Below are 22,999 nucleotides of genomic sequence, written 5' to 3' on the forward strand. Positions count from 1 at the left end.
CTACATAGCTCATTCACACTCAGACATCCATTTACAAAGTCTAATATCTCTACCTCTCAACTCAGTACAGCCATCTCCATAAATCAAGATCTATCTACAATCAGTGAATGGGGACAAAACAACCTTGTCTCTTTTAATGCTAGTAAAACTAAATATTTACAGTTTACTAATAGACAGATATTGCCAGATTCGTACATTACCTTCAGTGCTACTAATATTCCCATCTCCAAAAGTATTGAAATTCTTGGTGTCTCACTTAACAGTGCCCTCTGCTGGACCTCTCATGTCAGATCACTTGCTAAAACCGCCTCAAAGAAACTTGGATTATTGTACAGAGTCCGTAACTTCTTCGCCGATGAGCAGTTAGCTATAATTTATAAGAGTCATGTGCGCTCTCAGCTTGAATATTGCTCACCCTTGTGGGATGGTTGTGGACAGGTTGCATTAAGACAACTAGACAAAATTCAGAATAAAGCTGTTAGATCATTAACAACCCTGCCATTACATATAAACTACCTCCCCTGCAAGTAAGAAGGAATGTTGCCTCCCTTGCATTATTTTACAGATATTTTTTTGGCAAATGCTCAGACGAAGTTGCGTCCATGGTGCCACCTCTCCATGCCTTCCCTCGTGCTACACGGGCATTTGGTAGCACTCATGACTGGAATGTCACTCAACCATATTGCAGAACTTCTGCCTATCAGAATTCTTTCATTCCCCGAACTGCATCTCTCTGGAACTCGCTTCCCCAGAGTTGTTTTCCTCCAAATTTCAACCCACAACTGTTCAAGTCTAACTGTTACAGATATTTTATGAACAGAGGACACCAGTAATCTGGTGTATGGATTATTTTCTTTTATCCATTTGTTTTTCCTTCCTCCGTTCTGTTATTTAAAAAAAAAAAAAAAAAAAAAAGATTGGCCAGGGAGGAAGGTGGAGTCCTGGAGGATTTGAAGTCAGGTATAATTATACCCCTGTACAAAGGAAAAGGGGAAAAAGAAGTATATGGTAATCACTGGGGCATTTGTCTTCTTAGTGCATTAGGAAAAGTATATGGTAGGATACTTACTGACAGAGTTAGGGAAATAACAGAGGAACTAATTGGAGATGAACAGGGAGATTTTAGGACGGGGAAAAGGTTGCGTAGATCTGATTTTTATTCTTAGGTCTTTAGTGGAAAAGTTCCTAGAGAAAGGAAAGAAGTTGCATGCAACCTTCTTGGATTTGTAGAAAGTATATGACAGGGTGGATAGACATGGAATGTGGAAAATATTGAGAATTATGGAGTAAACGGGAAGTTTTTGAATGCCGTGAAGAGTATGTATGAAGGGGCTAAGTATGCAGTGCATGTGGATAGTGAACTGAGTGAATTTTTCTATTTGAGTGTTGGATTGAAATGGGGATGTGCCATGTCCCCAAGGTTGTTCAATCTGTAGATGGATGGGATTATAAAAGAGATACAAGGTAGGGCAGTGGATGTTGAGACGACCCCAATGAGAGAGGGCAGTGTGGGGAAACTCCCTGTACTGTTGTTTGTAGATGATACTGTATTATTAAGTGAAGACGAAGGGGAACTGCTAGGCTTGGTGAATGAGTTTGGGAGAGTGGGTAAGAAACAGAATCTAGAGGTGAATGTAGGGAAAAGTAAAGTTATGGTCCTCGAGAGAAATAAAACCAATGAATGTACAATGAGGCTGGATGAAGAGGAAATGGAAAATGTAAGTGTATTTAAGTATTTCGGTAGGTTGATTAGGATGGAAGTTTGGAGGGTGAAATGCTTGGAAGGCTAAGGAAGGGAGGAAAGGTTGCTGGTTCTTTGAAAGTAGTGATAAGGAACAGAGAAGTGAGCATGGAAGTAAAAAATTCTCTGCATGACAGTATTGTGATACCAGCCCTAACATATGGAATTGAAGCTTGGACCTTGCTGGAAGGACACAAGTCAAGACTAAGAGCAGTGAAAATGAGTTGTTTGGGAGGAGCACGTGTAGTTATGCAGAGATAGAGACTTACAAATGAAATAGTGAAGGAGCATTGTGATGTGGATGTGGATGTGATAGTAAGCGTTAGGAGAAAATTATACATTGAGGTGGTTTAGCCATGTGGAGATGATGGAGAGCGAGACTAACGAGGAGAGCGAATGCGTGTGAGGTGGACGGGGGGAAGGGAAGAGGAGGCCGAAGATGAGATGGAGGATGGAGTGGAGAGGTATACGACAGAGGGGTGTGTGAGCTGGGAGCAGGACAGTGAAGTGGCGTTGAACAGGTCGACATGGAGGCAATTTGTTTGTGGCCATCCCATACAGGATTAAGGTATCTGGCTGTAGATGGATAGATAGTGAACACTGTACACTTCTTTACTCGAATTTGGCCTAAAATTGTCATCTCTTTACTCCGAATGTTGATCTGTAACAAGAGATTAGCAATGGAATATAATGCTAGTCACGAAGGATCTTATGGCCAAAATGTAGAGCCACTGCATTGTCCTATTTTGCCTCTGAGGTACAGCTGACAGTATATACTCGTAAACTTGGGACAGCATCAGTGTGTAGCAGAGGTTTAGTATTTGGCACACATTACAACCTTGATTAAATCATCTGTTATTCGTGGTACTGGCATGAATGAACTGAAGTGTCAAATATTAACTGAAGTGACCAAGTAACTGTGATGCACGAACGTCTGGAATTGTAGCTGGACCACTGTTTCACGCAGACACTGTCCCTAGTTCATATGTAGGCAACTATACATGAAATACGCCATAAAAGGGATGAAGGCCAAGTTAATGTAAATGGAGTATAATGAACTAATAGTAATTATAAATTTGCAATGGGTGGGAATTGGACTCATGTTGAGACAGATTATTTTTTTTTATGTATAATTGTTAATGTGGGTACTATACTGTTTTTACTTTAACCTGGCCGTGATTTTCATCCTTGTGCAGCTTATTTCATGCAGCTCAGTATCAGAATAAGACAATGCTGTAGCTCTATAACCTTTTCATAGTAATTCTTCATGACTAGCATTGGATTTTAGTGTTAACTAATTGTTACAATTCAGCATTTAAGATGGAGAGATGGCAGTTTTATGCCAGGTTAGAGTAAAATAAATAAACTAGCAGTGACTATAGCTTTGTGATGGACGAGAATGACACCCATGTTAAAGCATTTTCATGATAATGTGACATTTGATAAACTAATAGTAACTGTAACTTTGTAAGGGGTCAGAACTGGACCAGTGTTGATGAGGCTTTTTTCTATTTCATAATTAGCTCAAGAATATCCCATGAACCTAAAGCTTGTAGGGGGTGAGAACTGGACCAGTGTTGATGAGGCTTTTTTTTTTTTTCATAATTAGCTCAAGAATATCCCATGAACCTAAAGATTGCAATGCATTTCCCTTGACGCCTGGCACTGTACCCAGTGCCATTATTTTGAAGACGGTTCAGGACAGAGTATTAGTCCTAGTATTACTGTTAGTATTGGCAGTAGCAGTAGTGTTAGTAATAAGGTGGTTGTGGTAGTTGTAGCAGCTGAAGTTACCCTCCTCCAGCAGTCCACCATTGTGCTTTTGGCGTATAGAGAGGGAGTTGAGGAATGTTTGTGTAACTGGGCTGTGGAGATGCATGATTATTTGAAGCTACCCCTCCCGGTGACTTAATGGTACACACAACACAAGATACATTATTACGTTCTGAACATGTTATGGATTGCATTTTATTGTCTATATACCTCTCATGAATACAGTACAAGAGAATATTAATGTGCCCTATAGTAAAAAAGTGTCACCACTTCACATCGATGATTTACTTTTGTATTTAATTTGTGATGCCATCAGACAATTTACTTAGCTGAGAAGAAACTATCTGAACTGGAGGAGTCAAATTATAGCGTCCCTTTACCTTAACCATTAGCGGTTTGTTCCAGATTGAAATTAACCCCTCCACGCACGATGACGCGTTTGTCGTCATGTGGGTGTAGCTGCGACTATACTTGTTGATGCTTTTGGTGTTATTAAAGCATAAAAACTGTCATCAGAGGAAAAGTTTTCAGCCAATTGACATCATTTTTGGAGGCGTCATAGCTTCCCTGCTCCTCGTGAAAAGTAATGAGTTGGCAACTGTGGGTCCCAATACCAGCAAGAGAGCAGATAGGTTAATCAGTACCAAATGAGCTGTGAGTGGGGAAGGTACTGCATGGTTCTGTCCCTTTAAATTTCCACTCTTACCCCCATCCCGGCCGTGCAACATATTTCACTATACCAGTAGTGCTTGTGTGTAGTGTTTGGATACTGTTGTGATTAGATTTGGTGTTTGCAATAGGAAATCTGGTGTTTGTGAAGCAATCCTGGTCATTACCAGCCGTTGGCACAATGAAATTTGTGCTGCTGTTTCTAATCAACTCCACTGCCTCTACCCTGCACCAAATGTGAGTATTCAGCTATAATAATAGTGACAGTGAATCATGTGAATATAGTGTGCATATCTAATGTACAAAGAATTGGTGCAATACGTGCAGTAGCTTAGAGGAAGGCAGGAAACTCCCCTACAGTCACAACACAGCATGGGTACACTGTAGGTTTTTGCATATTTCTTGGAAACTATGAGGCCTAGGATCACTGTTTTGAGGTCAAATGAAAGCCAATTAAATTCAGCATAGGATGATAAAATAAAAGCATAACAGTGGCCTGAAAAGTTTTTCGCTAGAGTTCCCCAAATAAAAAAATCTATTGTCTGTTGGAAATGGTTTTTACTTTTTCGCATATTACTCGAACACCATACCTCATATCAAACTGGGACCTCAGGCATTCAAAAGCTAATAAAATAATTCTCTTTCTATTGGTGGCATAACATGTAGAGACTGATTAGTAAACATTCGACTTATGATGTTGGGAAGTGAGATGTATGCCCTTGAATGTTTATTCACATGGCCCTAATGTACATATAGTGTTTTTTTTTTTTTTTTTTGCTTATCATGTAGAACAAACACCAACAAATAGGAATATGTGGGTTTTGTGGCAAAATAAATATGTTTGGGTGGTGAAAATAAGCCAAGAATACACATTTTTGGAGTGCATGGTGGGTGGGGGGGAGGGGAGAAAAGCCGGCGCATCATGTCCAACAAAAATTATTAACTTATCCATGTGCAAAAGGGTTAATTTCTGGTTGGAGCAAGGAAAAAAAATACAAGCACTCGTGGAGATCAACACTCAGGCCCACTAAGTGGTCTAAGGGCCGAACATTTATCTTTGCACAGTGACCTTGACCTTTGACCGATTTCTCTCAAAATCATTTTACCTACTTCAGTCTTCCTGATCCTTCACCCGACCACTCAGTTTGCTCCAAATCAGATCGAAGCTGTTTGACCTAGCCCTGTGACACTGACCATTTACTGAGTCTTTTCAAAATCGAATCTTTTTATTCTTGTCATGCCCTGAACCCTGTCACAAAGGCTGGTGTAAATTGGATTAAGCTTTTTAGCTTTGCCATGTGACCTTGACTTTTGACTTGTTGTTCTCATAAACAGCAGGACAACCCCATGGCTGATCATCATCACTACCAGCAAGTCTGGTCCCAAACACAACAGAAATTTTAAAATTATTTTGTTCACTGGATGAACTTTAGACATGCCCCGTGACCTTGACCTTTAACTGATTGTTCCCGACTTCCAACCCCTTCGTTGTTGCAAGTCCTCATCCCTTACACCAAGTTTGGTCAACATCGAATAAAAATTGTTTAAGGTGACTCTACTAGTTCTGAGTCGGACCCAGCCCCGTGGCATTGTCATATGGCATGTTGTTCTTAATAAAGAGAAAGCAAACCCCTTGAACCCCTTGGCTGCTGCTCTGTCTATTTACCAAATTTTGCTAAAATCGGTTATAGACTGAGTTATTTTGTTCACACACACACACACACACACACACACACACACACACACACACACACACACACACACACACACAACAAGGCCTAATAACCATTCTCGTCTCGCGCGCGCCATTATTTAAAAAAAAAAAAAAACATTGAAGTCTGAGTTTTAACTGAAGAGAGATTTGTGGGCGTCCAATTCTTACGTGAATATTTATGTGTCATGTTGGAGGATGAATTTGACTATTAACCAAGGAGACTCACTGCTACCTCATTACTTATGCTTATTGATTTTCACGCAACCATGACTAAGTATGCAAGTTGCAGAATGGTCCAGCTCCGTCAGATGAAAGCAAACCAGTTATAGTTTAATATATGGTTTTCTGTGTTACTGGAATCGTGTGGCTTGTCACTTAAACTGTAGTGTAGAGTTAACTGCAGACAGCACTACATCGAGTGAGTGGATGGTGGTTGCCTCCGCGTACCACAAGAGATGAAATAATAGAAAGGAAACAAACAATAGAAGATATTAACTCACCATGTGTAGTATTAGTATTAGTAATGGTAGTAGTGGTAGCAGTAGCAGCAGATGCAGTAGTAGTAGTAGTAGCAGCAGCAATAGTAGTAGTAGTAGTTGTAGCAGAAGTAGTAGTAATAGTAGTAGTAGTAGTAGTAGCAGCAGGAGTAATAATAATAATAATAATGATATTATTATTATGATGATGATGATGATGATGATGATGAGGAGGAGGAGGAGGAGGAGGAGGAGCTTCATCTGAAACTTGAGCCTGGTGGACTGCGTGCCTAAGTTTCCCCTTTCCTGCAGTCCACCATCTTCTTTTGGGGGTCAGGAAGTAGTCGAGGGATGTTTGTATAACCCGACGGGTGAGCCGCCCAGTGATATCGGTGCCATCACTTGCATGCATCCCTCCCCAGCACCTGTCCATGTGCAGGAATAAATCGGTAAGAGGAGGGTGTCAGAATACGAACATAAGTATTAACCTTTACATGAATCTTAGGCTGGTTAGACACCTAGACAAAGTCGGCTTCTAGTATGACCTCCTTCACCCTGCGGTATACTTAGGGACCTGGTTGTAAATATAAATGTTGTTTATTTATTTTAAGGAAAGTTGGGACTCAGCAAATATTCTCTGCCTTTATGACCTTCTTGTGATCGATAGGCTTGAAATATAAGGCTTTGTCTTTTTCATTCTTACAGTATGGGAGGTCAGATTTTTCTTTTTATTACATACTTGCTTTTATTCACTCCGGTGGGGCAGGAGTAGATGTTGTAGCTTCAGACTCAACTAAATGTGAACTCAAAGGATTGCAGGCCGAAATTATCTTTTTCCTACAGTCTACCATCCTTCATTTGGGAAATAGAGAGACCGAGGGACGTTCGTATGACCAGACAGCGGAGCCACGCTATCATGTCAGTCCTACCACGTGAAGGCGTCCCCCTCCAACACCAGACTCAGAAAACTAGAGAAAGCAACTTCTTTCAAGTACATTCAGTGTCTCGGCCGTCGTATCTGTTGGTCTAAACAAAGCAGCTCTACTGTCAAGTGAATAGGGCAGCAGCAGCAGCAGCAGCAGCAGCAGCAGCAGCCCCAGGTTCATTATTTTGAAATGTGAACCCAGTGGACTGGAGGCTGAATTTGTCTCCTCCTGCAGACCACTACCTTCCTATTGGAGGGACAGGGAGGCAGTTGAGGGACGTTTGTATGACTGGGCATCTCCACCGCCTGTAATATTGGTGTCACCACATGAAGGCGTTCTTCTTCAGCATCAGGTCATGGGGAAACAACTTTCTTCCAGAGTCTGACCCGCATGAGAAGTGAACTCAGGCTTTCCCAGTTGAGGCCTGCATGTGCTAACCACTACACACCCATTTTCAGCTTCAGCAGAGAGAATACCTTGGAGCTGCGATGCTTCTTGCCGTGCAAGGGAGGGACAGCCGTGGCAGCTGGCATCACCAACACCGTCTCCTCCACTCTGAGTTTCAAGTTTTCACTCGCGATTGATCCAATGACAAGGAGTGGGAAGCTTGTAGCTGAACTTCCAACCCAGGATGAGGTGAGGAAGAAGTCTGTTTAACTCAACTTTTTCTTCTCCTTTGTTTCTTCCCCGTCTCACTGACGCCCCCTCCACCACCCTGCTTATTAAGGCCTCATTTGAACTTATTCAATGAAGAGGAGTTCGAAGATTGCAGTCGAACCTTTAACCCTGGATGAAGTGAGGAATACGTTAGTCATTTTTTGCAACTTTGTTTCGTTCCTGTCTCACTACGTTTGGTTTATTTACACCTGACATCCTTAACCCCATCCATCTCAGTTGATGACAAAGCGTAATCAGATTGGAGGGCTCTTTGACTGGTAGCCAAGGAGACTCATTCTCACCTCATAAATAAAATTCATCAAATTTCATGCAACCAGAACTTACTATTCAAGTTTTGAGAGCAGGCTAGGTGATGGGAAAAAGGATCAGGATCAGGACTCAGATGATCATAGTGATGACAATGATGATGCTGATGATAATAATAACGATGATAATGATGCTGTGCTGATAATAATGATGATGATAATGATGATGCTGATGATAATAATAATGATAATGACGACGTTCTTGATGATGATACGCATAACCTTTATCCTCGTGCCTGTGCTGACACCAAATATTCTTCGAGAACAGGTTGATGTGCTGTATTCACGTAACCAACCGTACACCGCCCTCACCAGCCTCTACCCAGTGCAGAACATCCCGGAAGGTTACGGTGTTAAAGAAATCAACATCTTAGACATTTCCGTAAGTCAGTGCAGAGGTTCCTGGTCTTTTTGGTTGAAGAGATTTGCAGTTGTGTGCTTATTCTTCCTGGCAAAGACCCCTAACCCATTTCAGTTCAGTTGGGGTCTTGAGAAAAAGCAATGGCATCGATGTTTATATAAGTTGTATCTAAAGGTTGTATGTTTAGATCTGAATGAGAGAGAGAGAGAGAGAGAGAGAGAGAGAGAGAGAGAGAGAGAGTAACGTAATCGACTGACACTAAGCTATGATGTTTGTAATTCAGTCAGAGGGTGAGGTACTGCCGGATGCTACGGGCGTCTCCCTGCACTACTCCTGGCGCGGTGACTTCCCCCTGCCAGTGGAACCTGACGAGAAGTTTAAGTAAGGACCCCCCCCTCTCTTTTTCTCTCTCTCTCTCTCTCTCTTAGCTCATAGAAAAGCAAGGCAGCCAAAAGGTTAACCTATTTCTTTGAGTCGTATCCCCATAGGCTAGGAAGCTGACTAACACCTCCCACGTAGCGATTTATTTTGCTTATTACAGGTTATTGCCCTCTTGAATATTATTTATGTATATTTCATTGTCACTGTATACTGTATAAGTAGGCCTAATATGCATGAGGGTATTATTTTACATACCATAAAACATATTCTTATCTCTTACCTGTATTTGCCTCTATCTATCTATCTATCTATCTGTCTGTCTGTCTGTCTATGGGCCTACTGTATACTTCATAACTAACATACAGAAGACTACTTACAAGCCATAAACGTACATGAGACTACTTACATGCCATAAACGTACATGAAACTACTTACATGCCATAAACGTACATGAGACTACTTACCTGACATAAATGTACATAAGACTACTTACATGCCGTAAACGTACATGAGACTACTTACATGCCATAAGTGTACACAAGATTACTTACACGCCACAAACGTACATGAGACTACCTACATGCCTTAAACATACGCAAGACTACTTACATGCCATAAAAGTACACGAGATTACTGACATGACAAACCTACACGAGACTACTTACATGACATAAACATACGTGAGCCATGTTGCTTAACACATTATCAACAGCGATTAATTTCTGGGTATGGATGGTGAATATCCATTTGTACTTTGTTTATGCAGAGTATGGCGATGCTGGAAGGATTGAGGTAACACCGAAGAAGACTGTAAGATATAAAAAAAGAAAATGAATCGCTTAGGAAAAGCTGTTAAGGAAAGCACTGAGGTAGCACAGAGAAGACAGTAAGGTATAATAATGAAAAAAAAATCGTTTAGGAAAAGGTGTTAGGAAAATTCTTCAACTGACGAGAATTCGGGTCACGGAACTCTACACATTCACCGGGAGAGGAAGGTGGTAGAGAGAGACGCCTTCATGTGGTGGCACAGATATAACGGGTCGGTGGGGCTGGACAGTTATGTTATGCAAACTTTCCTCGATTCCCCGCCTATCACTGGACAGGAGGGCAAGACAAAAGGATGGTGGGCTTCATGAGAGTCAGCTTCGGCCTGCAGTCCACTGGGTTTACATTCCTGTAAACCTGGGGCTGCCACAACAGCATCTACTGCTATTACCCTGAAAGTAAGATGAAAATGATCTAAGGCTGACCTCCAGTGTGAAAAGTCTCCAAGCTGTAGAAGTGGCTTGGAGATATCACCCCGAGAGTAAGACAGAGCATTCATTCAAAGTAAACCTCCAGTTCGACAACTCTCCTCTTAGCTGAATAAAATCGCCTGGAGACAGCAAGATTAAACTAGAAAGGTCGTGGCAGCGTTAGCTTATCTAGGTCGGTTCTAAGTGAATTTAGGGACTTCTTAGCACCTCTTCCTAAGCGATTCATTCTTCCCATTACCCTCAGTATGGTGTTGGGGAGTGGTGCCTTCACGTGGTGGCACGAATATAAATGGGTGATTGTGCTGATCGGTTATACAATCGTCCCTTACCTGCTTCCCTATCCCCCTGAAGGAGGATAGTGACCTGCAGGAGAAGGCAACTTAAGCCTGCAGTCCACTGAGTTCACATTACAGATGAACCTACAACAGCAGCAGTAGCAACAACAACAGCAGCAACACTACTACTACTACTACTATTACCTTTACTACTCCTACTATTACTACTACTACTACTACTACTACTACTACTACATCTCATTATCTTTTTGTATGCTGCTGTTGGAAACTACGTCAATAAGAAAACGGTAAAAATAGTTTACAAGGACTGTTAAGATGTAACATGCAAAATAAATTGCTAATTAACAGGTGTCACGTATTCTCAAAAGCAGCTTGGAGTACGGCCTCTAAACTCTACTGTGTGTAGAGTACGTCCCCCAAACTCTACTGTGTGTAGAGTACGACTCCTATATAAGCTCTACTCTGCGCAGAGTACGACCCTAAACTTTACTCTCTGTATAGTACGACCTTTAACCTCTCCTCTGTGTTGAATACCACCCATTAACTCTGCTGTGTGTACTGAACGACCCCTAACCTCTGTTGTGTGTAGAGTACGACTCATAAACTGTTCTGTGTGTAGAATTCTAGCCCTATCCTTTTTTTGTGTGTAGAATACTACCCTTAACTTTTGCTGTGTGTAGAATGAATCCCCTAACCTCTGCTGTGTGTTGAGTTCGATCCTAGCCTCTTCTGTGTGTAGAATGCGACCCGTAACATATGCTGTTTGTAGAGTACGACTCCTAAAGTCCTCTGGGTGTAGAGTAGGACTTTAAAACTCTGCCATGTGCAGAGTACGATTACTAAGCTGTATTGTGTGTAGAGTAGAACCTTTAAACTCTGCTATGTGTGTTGCCAGTGACGTGCTTTGGCCCGGACCCACGTTCCACAAGTGGCTGTACCGCGTCACCCTACGACCTCAGCAGTCCACCACCACCAAACTAGTCTTCAAGACCATCTTTAGTAAGTGAAAGTTTTCACATTTTTATTCTAATATTACAATTAAGTTTGATAACTTACTCCTTCATCTTTACCAAGTTCTAACGCTAATTCTGATAACCTGCTCACCAACCTTTAGCACGTCTTGAGTTTTAATGAGTATACTACAAAGATCCATCCACCCATCATCTATTCCTACATTGCCCCATGAGGAGCGTAGGAGCCCGGGGCTAGGCAGTTGGTCTCGACATTTAAGATGAGAGTGACCAGCCTCACTCATCCCTGAGTGGCATTACATGAGCAATCAACCCCAACCACCCCTTGGATATAAATCTTCACCGGCTCAATCCGACTGGAGCGCAATAATTACCCACTAAACCATTCTGTTAATCCGTTTGTCTGTTTGTACCTTCAAATTAGCCAAAACGGTGCATTACAGCACAACAGTGTTTGAATCAGCGTACTTGCGCTAACTTAAAGAATGTGTAAAAAAAGCGGGTGCAATGGGCTTCCAGTAACCAAAATTTGATTAACACACGTCCATATCTTGTATTACGCGGTAAATGCGACGGGGTATTTCCGTGGAGTTTCGTGTTTCTGCAGAGAGAGAGAGAGAGAGAGAGAGAGAGAGAGAGAGAGAGAGAGAGTAAAAAAGAATGCGTACAAAAACCGGATGCAGTTGGCCTCTGGTTACCAAAAATGCTGTTAATTAACACATGCCCATATCTTATATTAGGTGGTAAATGTGGTGGGGCATTTTCTTAGAGTTTAATTCGAGAAAGAGAGAGAGAGAGAGAGAGGTTACGAATGTTCTGGCAAGCCCTTTATTTACGAGTCAATTTTAAAACAGGTGTCAGGCTACAGAATTGTCAGCCTGCATTCCACTATATGAAGTGCAGTCGGTAATGAGGTGAAAAAGTACAACCTCTTTAATTTTCCATCATCTTTCAATACTGCTGTCAGGAACTGGTGATATAAAGAAGTGGTGTCAAAAATTGGTGATAACATGGTTAACGCCTAAAGTTCAGGTGACGGACAGTGTCATTCAAAAACAGGTGTTCAGGATGCCTCGTGTGACAGATACAGGCGTTTTGCATTTCCAGTGTTTGAAATAATTCCCAGTTTCTCTGGTGCCCAGTGCGTGATGCAGGCATATAGATGGCAAGTGAGTGACAAAGCCAGTCTTTCTCGGGAAACGGGAGGGATAGGAACAATGATTTTCGATTCCACATTGTCTAATTCACATGCCTCTGCCAGTGGCTGCTCAACCTTTGCCATCTCCACCCCTGCCAAGCCTCCTACTTATGCAAGGAAGGGGTAAAATGAAAGTTGATTAGGAAGGAACCGGCAGTGACAGTATCATCATTGTCGAGTGGGGCGGTGAAGCCTGAGGATGGAAATTACCACAGTGTGATGTGCCCCGGCCACTCTCCCGTGCTTCCTCTCATAGTTCCTTGCTGCCACTTGAAAGTGACCCTGATGACCCTTCAGAGCCTGAGGACTTCCCCTACCCTTCTGATGTTTCAGGAGAGTCCTCTGAGGCACTGGACCTTAAGGACAAGGGTTGGATGGCTAAAAGTCGTGCGTGACATAAACGCCACATTACAGCCTCCCAGCCTCTTTTCTGGCGCCTTTGCAGTGCTCTTGCGGCACCACCGCCTCACTACCACCCACATCGCCTCGGTCTGATATTTCATGGGTGTTTAGGAAAGTGTATATAATGTAAATTTCTACATAAAATGGAGAAAATACAGTGGTTAGAACTGCAAACGACATTTTCAGTTTAGAGAATATGTGTTTTTCCCTGCAGCGATAGCCAGCACTTCAATGAGTGACCAGCATTGTTCTTCCTCTTCTGCTTCCGGCAGATTTGTTTAGAAGGAGGCCTTTGGAGAAACAGAAGTGATACCATGTAAGGTGTAACATGGAGAATCCAAATCTGCCATCAGCTGACACCTGAGGTGGCGCCATCTGGTGACAACTTTAGTAGAAGTGCTTAATTTAAGACTGTTGAGACAAAAGTGGTCCAATATACGGTTATTGGACATGAAAAATCCAAATTTGTTGTCAACTGACACCTTTCGTGGCACCATGTAGCAGCAACTTCGGTGCCCATTGAAAACAAGAGCCTCGCCACAGGTCCCAGAGCAGTTCTACTCCTGTTATGAAAGTAAGGACTGACATTTGTATGATGAAGTAAGACTGTAGAAAGAAAAGGTAAACTACTGTATGTATAATTTACAGATGAGAAGGAAAACTACGATATTGAAGGTAAATGTTACGACCTAAAGTGTACAGTGGTGTTGTATCATCCAGTATGGAAAACAAGTAATGGAGTAAAAATGAAAGTGGTCTTTTGGAGCAAATACTTTACAGTGGTTTTGTATTGTAGTGTATGCTTTGATGTAAAAAACGAGCTCGAGTGAAAGTGACCTTGTCATATATGTAAAAATAAATGTTGTGACAAAAAAAATCAGAATTAAGTGAAATTCCTTTAGTGAAGTAAGAATTTAGTTATATAAGTGCCTTTCATACGTAATATGTTGAAATAAATGAAAAACTGCAGGTACAGAAAATCGAACTCAGAAGATGAAAATGAGAGGGACTGTTCATTGCATGGGTATAGAAAACGTGCTCTAGTGAAAGTGTAAATGATCTTTGGTGGCAATTGATTTCTATTACAATGTAAAAACCTTGCTCTTCCTATCCACTGTATGGCACAGTGACACTCTAGAATAGCCAGAAGAAGTGGGCAAATAAAATGTGCAAGCTGTACGTAAAGGATGTGATGATTTATTCATGTGGCAGTTTCAGGGTCAGGTGAAGAGCAATGGGAAGGTCTAGAGGGGCAAGCAGGAGTGACAGTGGGTCAGCCCTGCCTGGCCTGGGCTGCCACAGTCTGTGTGGCAGCCCTGCCTGCCTTAGGCTGCCATAGTTTGCGCGGCCTGTCTACCCTGGCCACCGACTCTTTCGTTCGTTTGGATGCAACCTCGCCACAACCCCAGAAGTTACATCTGTGTCAGAAATTTTGTTCTGAAGGTATTCTATCAAACACCAAATGTTAAAATTAAGTAATAGGAGTCTCTTAGAATGAGTGGGGTATAGCTAACACCCTAACTCACCTATTATTATCTCCATATATCCTAGCCAGTTACCATCGGTTTGGCTGAATCTTAAAGGATACTTAGCTAGATGAGTCGGAATGACAGATAATGACGGGATTGCACTCTTGGGTTGTGTAGGTCTATCCAAGAGTCCTGATGCCGTCTATATACAGTGCTCCCGTCAGCTAGCTTGCTTGAATGAGACTTAGGAACATGGCAATGGCATATCTCCCTCCTGTCATGGGGTTTTGAGAATTTATAATTAAAAATACTTTAACTGTTGCTTGTTAATAGGGGCAAAAATTGACTTGTGAAAATCAAGCAAAAAATTTTACTTTTTGCCGGCTTACTTCGCCGATTCTCTAAGGATGAGAATTTATAAACTTTCTCAACAGTACACAGCGGAGACTAATTACTCATGAGTGCTGTTTGTAGTACTGTTAGCCTCTCGAGAAAGTGACTCCACCCCTGACAATCAATACCTAATACTAATAGTAATGAACAGGTTCTTGCTGGTGCATTAACTCCTGGCTGGCACAGTTGATTTAAGCTTAATACATAAAGACTGGCCTAAGTACCAGTTATGAATAATGTAAAGCATTTGTGCGAACTAGGAGCGGCAACTAGAATAAGCTTAATGTGGAGAAATAAAACACAATTTTAATTACATTAAGCTCAAAGAAAAGAACTATAAATTTATTGATTACACTGAATTAATTTTACGTTACATGAATCTCAAAATGAATTTAAAATAACAAGGGAAGTACACTCACTCGCTCACTCAAAAGCTAAACTTAAACCTAGGAAAAATGAAAAGAAAAACTGGTCAGTAGAAGGGGCTAAGCAGAATGACTGGGCATCGTTATGTAGGACGGACACTGCAAACACACCAAACCTCTTCGCCGATTCACCGTCTAGGTGGAGATTTCAGGAACTCGCTGTACACGAACCTTCTCTCACGATGATCAAAGCCTGACTAAGGTCGAATTATGGAAGGGGGCGAGGGATGGCCATTCTTGCTTCAACGGTCAATGGAAAGAAAGTGAGCGACTTGCACTCACAGTTAATCACTCAGTGAAGGCGCTAATGTCGCGCACAAGGATGATCACTTATGAAGCAGTGAAAAATGTTCTGAAAACTGTCCCAATCGAGTGAATGCTAGGACAGTTGAACTGAGTGATACTCAGTGAGAATTCCACTAGAATTCGCGGTTTTCACACTGAAACAAAAATGTCACAAACTTATAAACACGCTCGCACCAATTCGTGACATTATGCCCCATCAAAATCAAATTTTTTCTTCAGAGAGAAATTTTTCGATATACATACATAAATCCTAACTCAGTCACACAAGATTCACACTGTGGTATGTGTACTACCCTGCTACAGGAGAAAATCACAGTGGCCCATGAGAGTAAAAACCTCGTATTTATGTTAATAGAGGCAAGCTTGAGGAAAAAACTCCGAGACGACGGTGAAAAGTCCCATACTCAGGTCAAACTGAGCGAAAAGTTTGCTACATTTACATTAACAACTAATTGTTATGTAGCGTGATGTATGTAATACACTGTGTAGGTGTGGCAGTTGTGGTGTAACTGTGCCTACGTGTAAAATTATGTAATACAATAGTAAATAATGATGACGAGGCAGAAGAGAAGAGGTGGCAGCATGTGGCAGAGATGATCAGCTGATCTCCACGACAATGCTGCACCCGTCAGCTGCACCTGCAAAAGCAATCAAGGGGAACATCGAAAGTGTCATTTCTCTCTCTCTGCCTAGCAATCAGTACTTATGTTGCAAAAAGCACACTATTATTCTATTAATGGATACATTATTAACCAGGAAACATAGTCTTTGGATTGCTCAAATCTCTCAAGACCCTTGTAGTTTACTGGTTAACCTACATTATTAACCAGGAAACGTGCCAGTTCTTGAATTGCCCAAATCTCTCAGAACGGACGGTTTACTGGTTAAACCTACATTATTAACCAGGAAACGTGCCAGTTCTTGAATTGCCCAAATCTCTCAGAATGGGTGGTTTACTGGTTAACCTAACTTTATACTTACGATTAATGACAGGAAGCCGAGAATCCCTACGCAGTCTCGGGCAGGTCACATTTTAACACCCACCATGGGTGTGAACACTCATGTGGATAATGTGCATTCTCCGGGAATCCTCAGAGAGGCCCACAGCTCGAGACACCACAAGGTAATTCGTACACAGCCTTGGATTGTCCTTACGGGGGTCTCGAACATCCCCTTAACCTACGGTATACATGTATATACAGGTCCTGGACTTAATGTGTCCTGTGGGACCAACGGGCGAGACGTCAGGCCTTACTGGTACACTTTTAACTGGGAACCAGGATTGCTCAAATCTCTGAGGATGCCTGTCTTACGGAACCCAGCATACAGTAGTTGCCCATGTTAGTCAGCAGTTAGCAGACGAGACATCAGGTCTGCGCCTACGTTGTCACTTCCCTTGATGTATCTCACAACAAAGTTAAACTGCTGCAAATACAGTGTCCAGCGTGTCAATCTTGCATTAGCCGTCTTAGTTGTGCTGAGACTAGTGAGTGGCATATGATCAGTTTCCAGAGTGAATGGTGCCCATATAAATAATAGTAATATTTCTTAACATCATCATCCACGGCCAAGAGTTCCTTCTCAACAGTACAGTAATGTAATTCCTCTCAGCGGGTTTTAGCTTACGGCTGTGGTATGCCACTGAAAAGATTCCACCTTCTGATTCTTGCATTAATACGGCACCTACTCCATCTTGTGAAGCATCAGTGCGCAGTATGAAAGGTTTGTTGGAATCAGGCAACTGCAAGATAGGCTTCTTACACAGCATATTCTTAAGGACGGCAAAAGATCGTTCTTGTGCTTCTCCCCATTCAATGGTGTTTGGAGCATGTTTCCGTAGCACCTCGTACAATGGTTGGGCAATGAGAGCAAAGTTGGGGATAAAACTCCTATAATACCCCACTAGGCCAAGGAATGCCCTAATCTGTTTCTTGGTCACAGGTCTCAGGGCTTCTCTAACCTTCCTGATCTTGTCACCTTGACACCTGCAGTGATTGTTGCCAACAATATGTCCGAGGAACTCCACCTCACTGTGAGCAACTTTACACTTGCTAGGCTTCACAGTCATGTTGAAACTCTGGAGTCAACTGAAGACTATTTCCAAGAGTCTGAGGTGCTCCTCCAACGTGGCAGAATGAATGAGGACATCGTCAACGAACATATCTACTCCTACAATACCATGGAGCACTTGTCTCATGGCATGATTGAATACTGCTGGGGAATTGGTAATTCCAAATGGGAGGACTTTATACTGATACAACCCCCTAGGAGTAGCAAAGGCAGTGAACTGACGGCTCTTGGGGTGAAGGGGAATCTGAAAGAATCCCTTCGCCAAATCGAGCTTTGTGAAATATTGTGACCCTGCCGGCTTGGAGAATATGGCAATGTGGTCACCCATTGGCTCAGCATCCACTTTGGTGATTGCATTTAGCATCCTATAGTCGCCACAAATCCTGACTCCGCCATCCTTCTTGCGGACTACTACCACTGGACTGCAGTAAGGAGATGAGGACTTTTCAATAATTCCCACAGTCTCCATTTCAGCAATTTCGTTGTCTACTGCGTCCAGTAGTTGCATGGGAATTGGATATGGCTTAACCTTTACGGGAGTATTGTTGGTCAACTCAGTTTTGTGACAATCAACCATTGCAAGTCTAGGTTTGTCAGAAAAGACATCAGCATACTGACAGAGCAGTGACCTTATGGCATTCTGGTCACCTAATGCTAAGTCAGTGTTAAGTAAAACATCTGCGACAGTCTCCTACTGACGGGACTGAACGGTTAAGGGCTCGTCACTGTGGTCATCAGCTGGGATCACTGCGGCTGCCCTGGTTTCTTCCAGTGGCTGGTCACTGTCATTAGCTACTCGTAGGCCAGTCTCCTCGGGGTTTGACTCATGATAAGCCTTCAACATGTTAAGGTGGAACCTTTTACGAAGATTCCCCATCTGAATTATGTAGTTGAGGTACGAAATGCGTTCTGCTACATCATATGGACCCTTTCACTGTGCCAACAACTTGTTCTGGGCAGTGGGGAGTAACACCAAGCACTTATCGTCTGGACTAAACTTCCGAAGTTTTGCCTTTTTATCATAATAGGCTTTCTGAACTTTGCACGGCTTGATCAATTCTTCCTTAGCTGACTCGGACGTCGACTGGAGGTGGTCAGCTAGATCAAAGACGTAGGTGTAGGTGGTCTTGACTTCAGGGTCGGGTTCTTCATCGTCCCATAACTTGTGAAGGACTTGAAGTGGTCCACGGACTGACCTTCCATACATCAGTTCGAAAGGTGAGAACTTCAAGGAATGCTGTGGGGCTTCTCGATAAGCAAACAGAAGAGGAGCAATGAACTGTGGCCATTCCTTTGGCTGTTTGGCGGCCATGCACTTTAACATCTTCTTGAGAGTCTCATTGAACCTCTCACACAACCTGTTACACATGGGATGATAAGGCGTAGTTAGCAGGCCTCAGATGGACAACAACCTGAATGCTTCGTTCATCATTGCAGAGGTGAAATGTGAACCCCGGTCGCTTAAGACCTCCTTGGGGATACCTATGTGACAGAACACTTCAATCAATGCCTTAGCAGCAGTGACGGCCTCTATATTCTTAAGGGCCACAGCTTCAGGCCACCATGTGCTGAAATCAACAATAGTGAGGACATACTTTGATCCGTCACTTGCCCTAGGAGAGATTGGCCCAACAATGTCAACTGCTACTCTCTCGAACGATTCAGAGATTATGGGCATTGGTTTCAATGGTGCATGACAGACACATCCCCGGTCAGTGGTACGCTGACACACATCACAGGAATGCACAAGCCTTGTTATTTCCTGTCCCATTCCTGGCCAGAAAAAGTCAGCATGGATGCAGTCAGAGGTTTTCTTTTGGCCCATGTGGCCTCCCATCACTGAACAATGACCTAATTTGAACACTGCTCTGCGATACTTTGCGGGAACGACGAACTGCAGTCGAACCTCATCCTGGGGTGTTTGTGACTCACAGTATAGCAATCCTTGTTTATGAAGGAACCTGGCTTGACCTCCCCATGAATACTTAATCACTTTACCCTCCAGCTTCTTACGCACTGAGGCAAGTGTCGGGCCAGACTGTTGTTCTTGGACAACATCTTGACTACGAATAAGATCTTGTGGGGTTGCAACGGTCAACGGGGTGACACAATTCGGAGCCTTGGCCATGGCTCATGTTACTGCAACAGCCGAAGTCTGAGTAGCAATATCTACAGTGCATCTGTTTTTGATGCCCAGTATGTTGCTGATAATGAGATCAAACAAAGGTTCTGGCATGACAACAGCAGCTGTCAAGCCAGTGTAGAAAGGAGATGCCACCTGGAAACATGCCTCAAGGAACAATCTCACTGATCCATCAATAAATCTAACTTGGATCTGCTTACCCGTGTACTCGTTGGGCTGAACTAGACTTTGCTTGAGGGAGCAACCTGAGGAACCATTATCTCTCAGGACATTTACAGAAACATCTCCCACAAACCCTGGCTGAACAAGAAAGGCAGTGTTACTGGTGGAAGGGTCTGAGGAGGTAGCAGCCAGTCATTGGTGAGACTGCGGAACGAACGATGCAGCAAATGTGGCGCCCTGAGAACTAGATGCCTGAGAGGCTGTGCTCACCATCTGAGAAGTTGGAGCATTGACCACCTGAGATGGAGAGTTCACTGTCATTGGGGGACCAGTGAACTGTGGAGAAGTACCTGTACTGGTGGGGTTGGCACCACTGTGCGCTTGTTGTGGAATGAAGGCTACATTTGCATCCTGCATCCAGTACACTAAAGTCGATTGTCCTGACTGAGGGTTACGTGGTTTGTCCTTGCCCTGCTGCTGCTTGAAATACCAGTACTGCTGCTGGTTAGGCTTCTGCTTGTCGTACCGCCTCCACTCAGGTTTCTGGGTATTTTGCCCCTGGTCCTTCTTCTGCGGTTTTGGACCTTGGCCATTATTCTGAGAACGGCCTTGTTGGTTTACCAGATTTGTCAGCTTTCCTGTTCCAGGTGTGTTGCTTACGAGTTTGATTCCCGTCTGCAGTGAAGAATGCATCAGCCTTCTCGACCATTTGGCTGGCATTCCTTACCTGGCAGATCTTAAGCTGAGCCATAAGTTCAGCAAGCCACGACTTTTCTAGCTGCGTGCGCAACATAAGGTCGATTATCCCCTCACACATAGAAGGAGTTTCATCTTTCTCCATCCACTCATCTAAGTAAGCAGTAAGCCGGTCAAGAAACTGAACGGCAGTCTCTTTTTCTTGTACACGCGCCCTCATAAACTGACTCTTGGTGTCGTCAACTGTGAGACCATACGCTTTGACGAGTGTGGCCTTCATCATCTCATACGTGAGATTGTCTCCACGAATTCTGTGGAGAATATCGAGGGCAGGGCCCTCAAACAGGCTAAGAAACTGGAGCCACTTAGCTGCCTCATCCAGCTGGTACAGGTGAGACATGTCTTTGAAACGAGCTATGAATGGCTCGATTCGCTCGCCTTCCTTGTATGGAGGAAGTTGATGTGTGGGGTCGCCAGAACATGTGCAGGGAGAGCGCTTGTGGAGCTTGGGCCAGCTGCACCAGATGTGTCTGAAGCCAAGGAATCTCGCTTGAGCTTCAACATCTCAAGTTCATGCTTCTCACGTGCCTCGCGCTCAGCACGTTTGTGTTCTCATTCTTTCTCTCATTGTTCTAGCTCATATTCGCGTTCTCTCTCTCTTGTTGTTCTCACTCGTGTTGACGTTCTCTCTCACGTTGTTCTAACTCGAGTTCGCATTGTTTTTGCTCGTGTTGACGTTCTCTCTCACGTTGTTCTAACTACAATTCGCGTTGTTTTTGCTCGTATTTGCATTGTTTTTGCTCGTATTCGTGTTGTTTTTGCTCGTATTCGCGTTGTTCTCGCTCGTGTTTGCGTTGGATTCTATGCTCTTCACGAGCATCATTCTCACGTTGCTGCTCATAACTAAACCGAGAGAGTACGTACTCTTTGACTTTTTCGGGGTCGCTAAGCCCCATATCTTTAGCTTCCTGTACATACATTAGGGGTCATGATGCTAACTCAGTCTGAGTGAACTAAAGACTAAGTACTGAGTGCTATTTTGCAGAGAAATGCCAATAATCAAGAGTAAAGAATATAGGCACATGTTAGTGGTGACCAGTTATATCTAGTTAAACTGGTAAAGAAAGAAAATGAAAAAAACAAATGATTATGAAAACTATTACGTAAAATTAATAAAAATGAATCAATAATCACCAGTAAGATAGTGCCTATAGACTTTAATGATTATTACCTAAGTATGAGTGAGTGAGTATTATGTTGTTAATAACTTTAGACCTATGAGTTAATATCCTGGAATGAGGTAGCCAGATGTCACGGGGTTTTGTGAATTTAAAAATTAAATAAAGGTTATATGTTTTGCTTGAAAATAGAGACAATGAATTGACTTGTGAAAATCAAGCAATGAGTTTTACTTTATTCCGGCTTACTTCGCCGATTCTCTAAGGATGAGAATTTATAAACTTTCTCAACAGTACACAGCAGAGACTAATTACTCACGAGTGCTGTTTGTAGTACTGTTAGGCTCTCGAGAAAGTGACTCCACCCCTGACAATCAATAACTAATACTAATAGTAATGAACAGGTTCTTGCTGGTGTATTAACTCCTGGCTGGCACAACGGATTTAAGCTTAATACAAAAGGACTGGCAAAGGACCAGTTATGAATAATGTAAAGCATTTGTGCGAACTAGGAGCGGCAACTAGAATAAGCTTGATGTGGAGAAATAAAACATGATTTTAATTACATTAAGCTCAAAGAAAAGAACTATAAATTTATTGATTACACTGAAGTAATTTTACGTTACATGAATCTCAAAATGAATTCAAAATAACAAGGGAAGTACACTCACTTGCACACTCAAAAGCTAAACTTAAACCTAGGAAAAACAAAAAGAAATACTGGTCAGTAGAGGGGGCTAAGCGGAATGACTGGGCATTGTTATGTAGGATGGACGCTGCAAACACGCCAAACCTCTTTGCCGATTCACCGTCTACGTGGAGATTTCAGGAACTCACTGTACACAAACCTTCTCTCATGACGATCAATGCCTGACTAAGTTCGAATTATGGAAGGGGGCGAGGGATGGCCGTGCTTGCTTCAACGGTCAATGGAAAGAAAGTGAGCGACATGCGCTCACAATAAATCACTCAGCGAAGGCGTTAATGTCGCGCACAAGGATGATCACTTA

This window comes from Coenobita brevimanus, chromosome 39 (assembly GCF_032717465.1).
Source record: "Coenobita brevimanus isolate Jiangsu-jjx chromosome 39, ASM3271746v2, whole genome shotgun sequence".
NCBI classification, from domain to species: domain Eukaryota; kingdom Metazoa; phylum Arthropoda; class Malacostraca; order Decapoda; family Coenobitidae; genus Coenobita; species Coenobita brevimanus.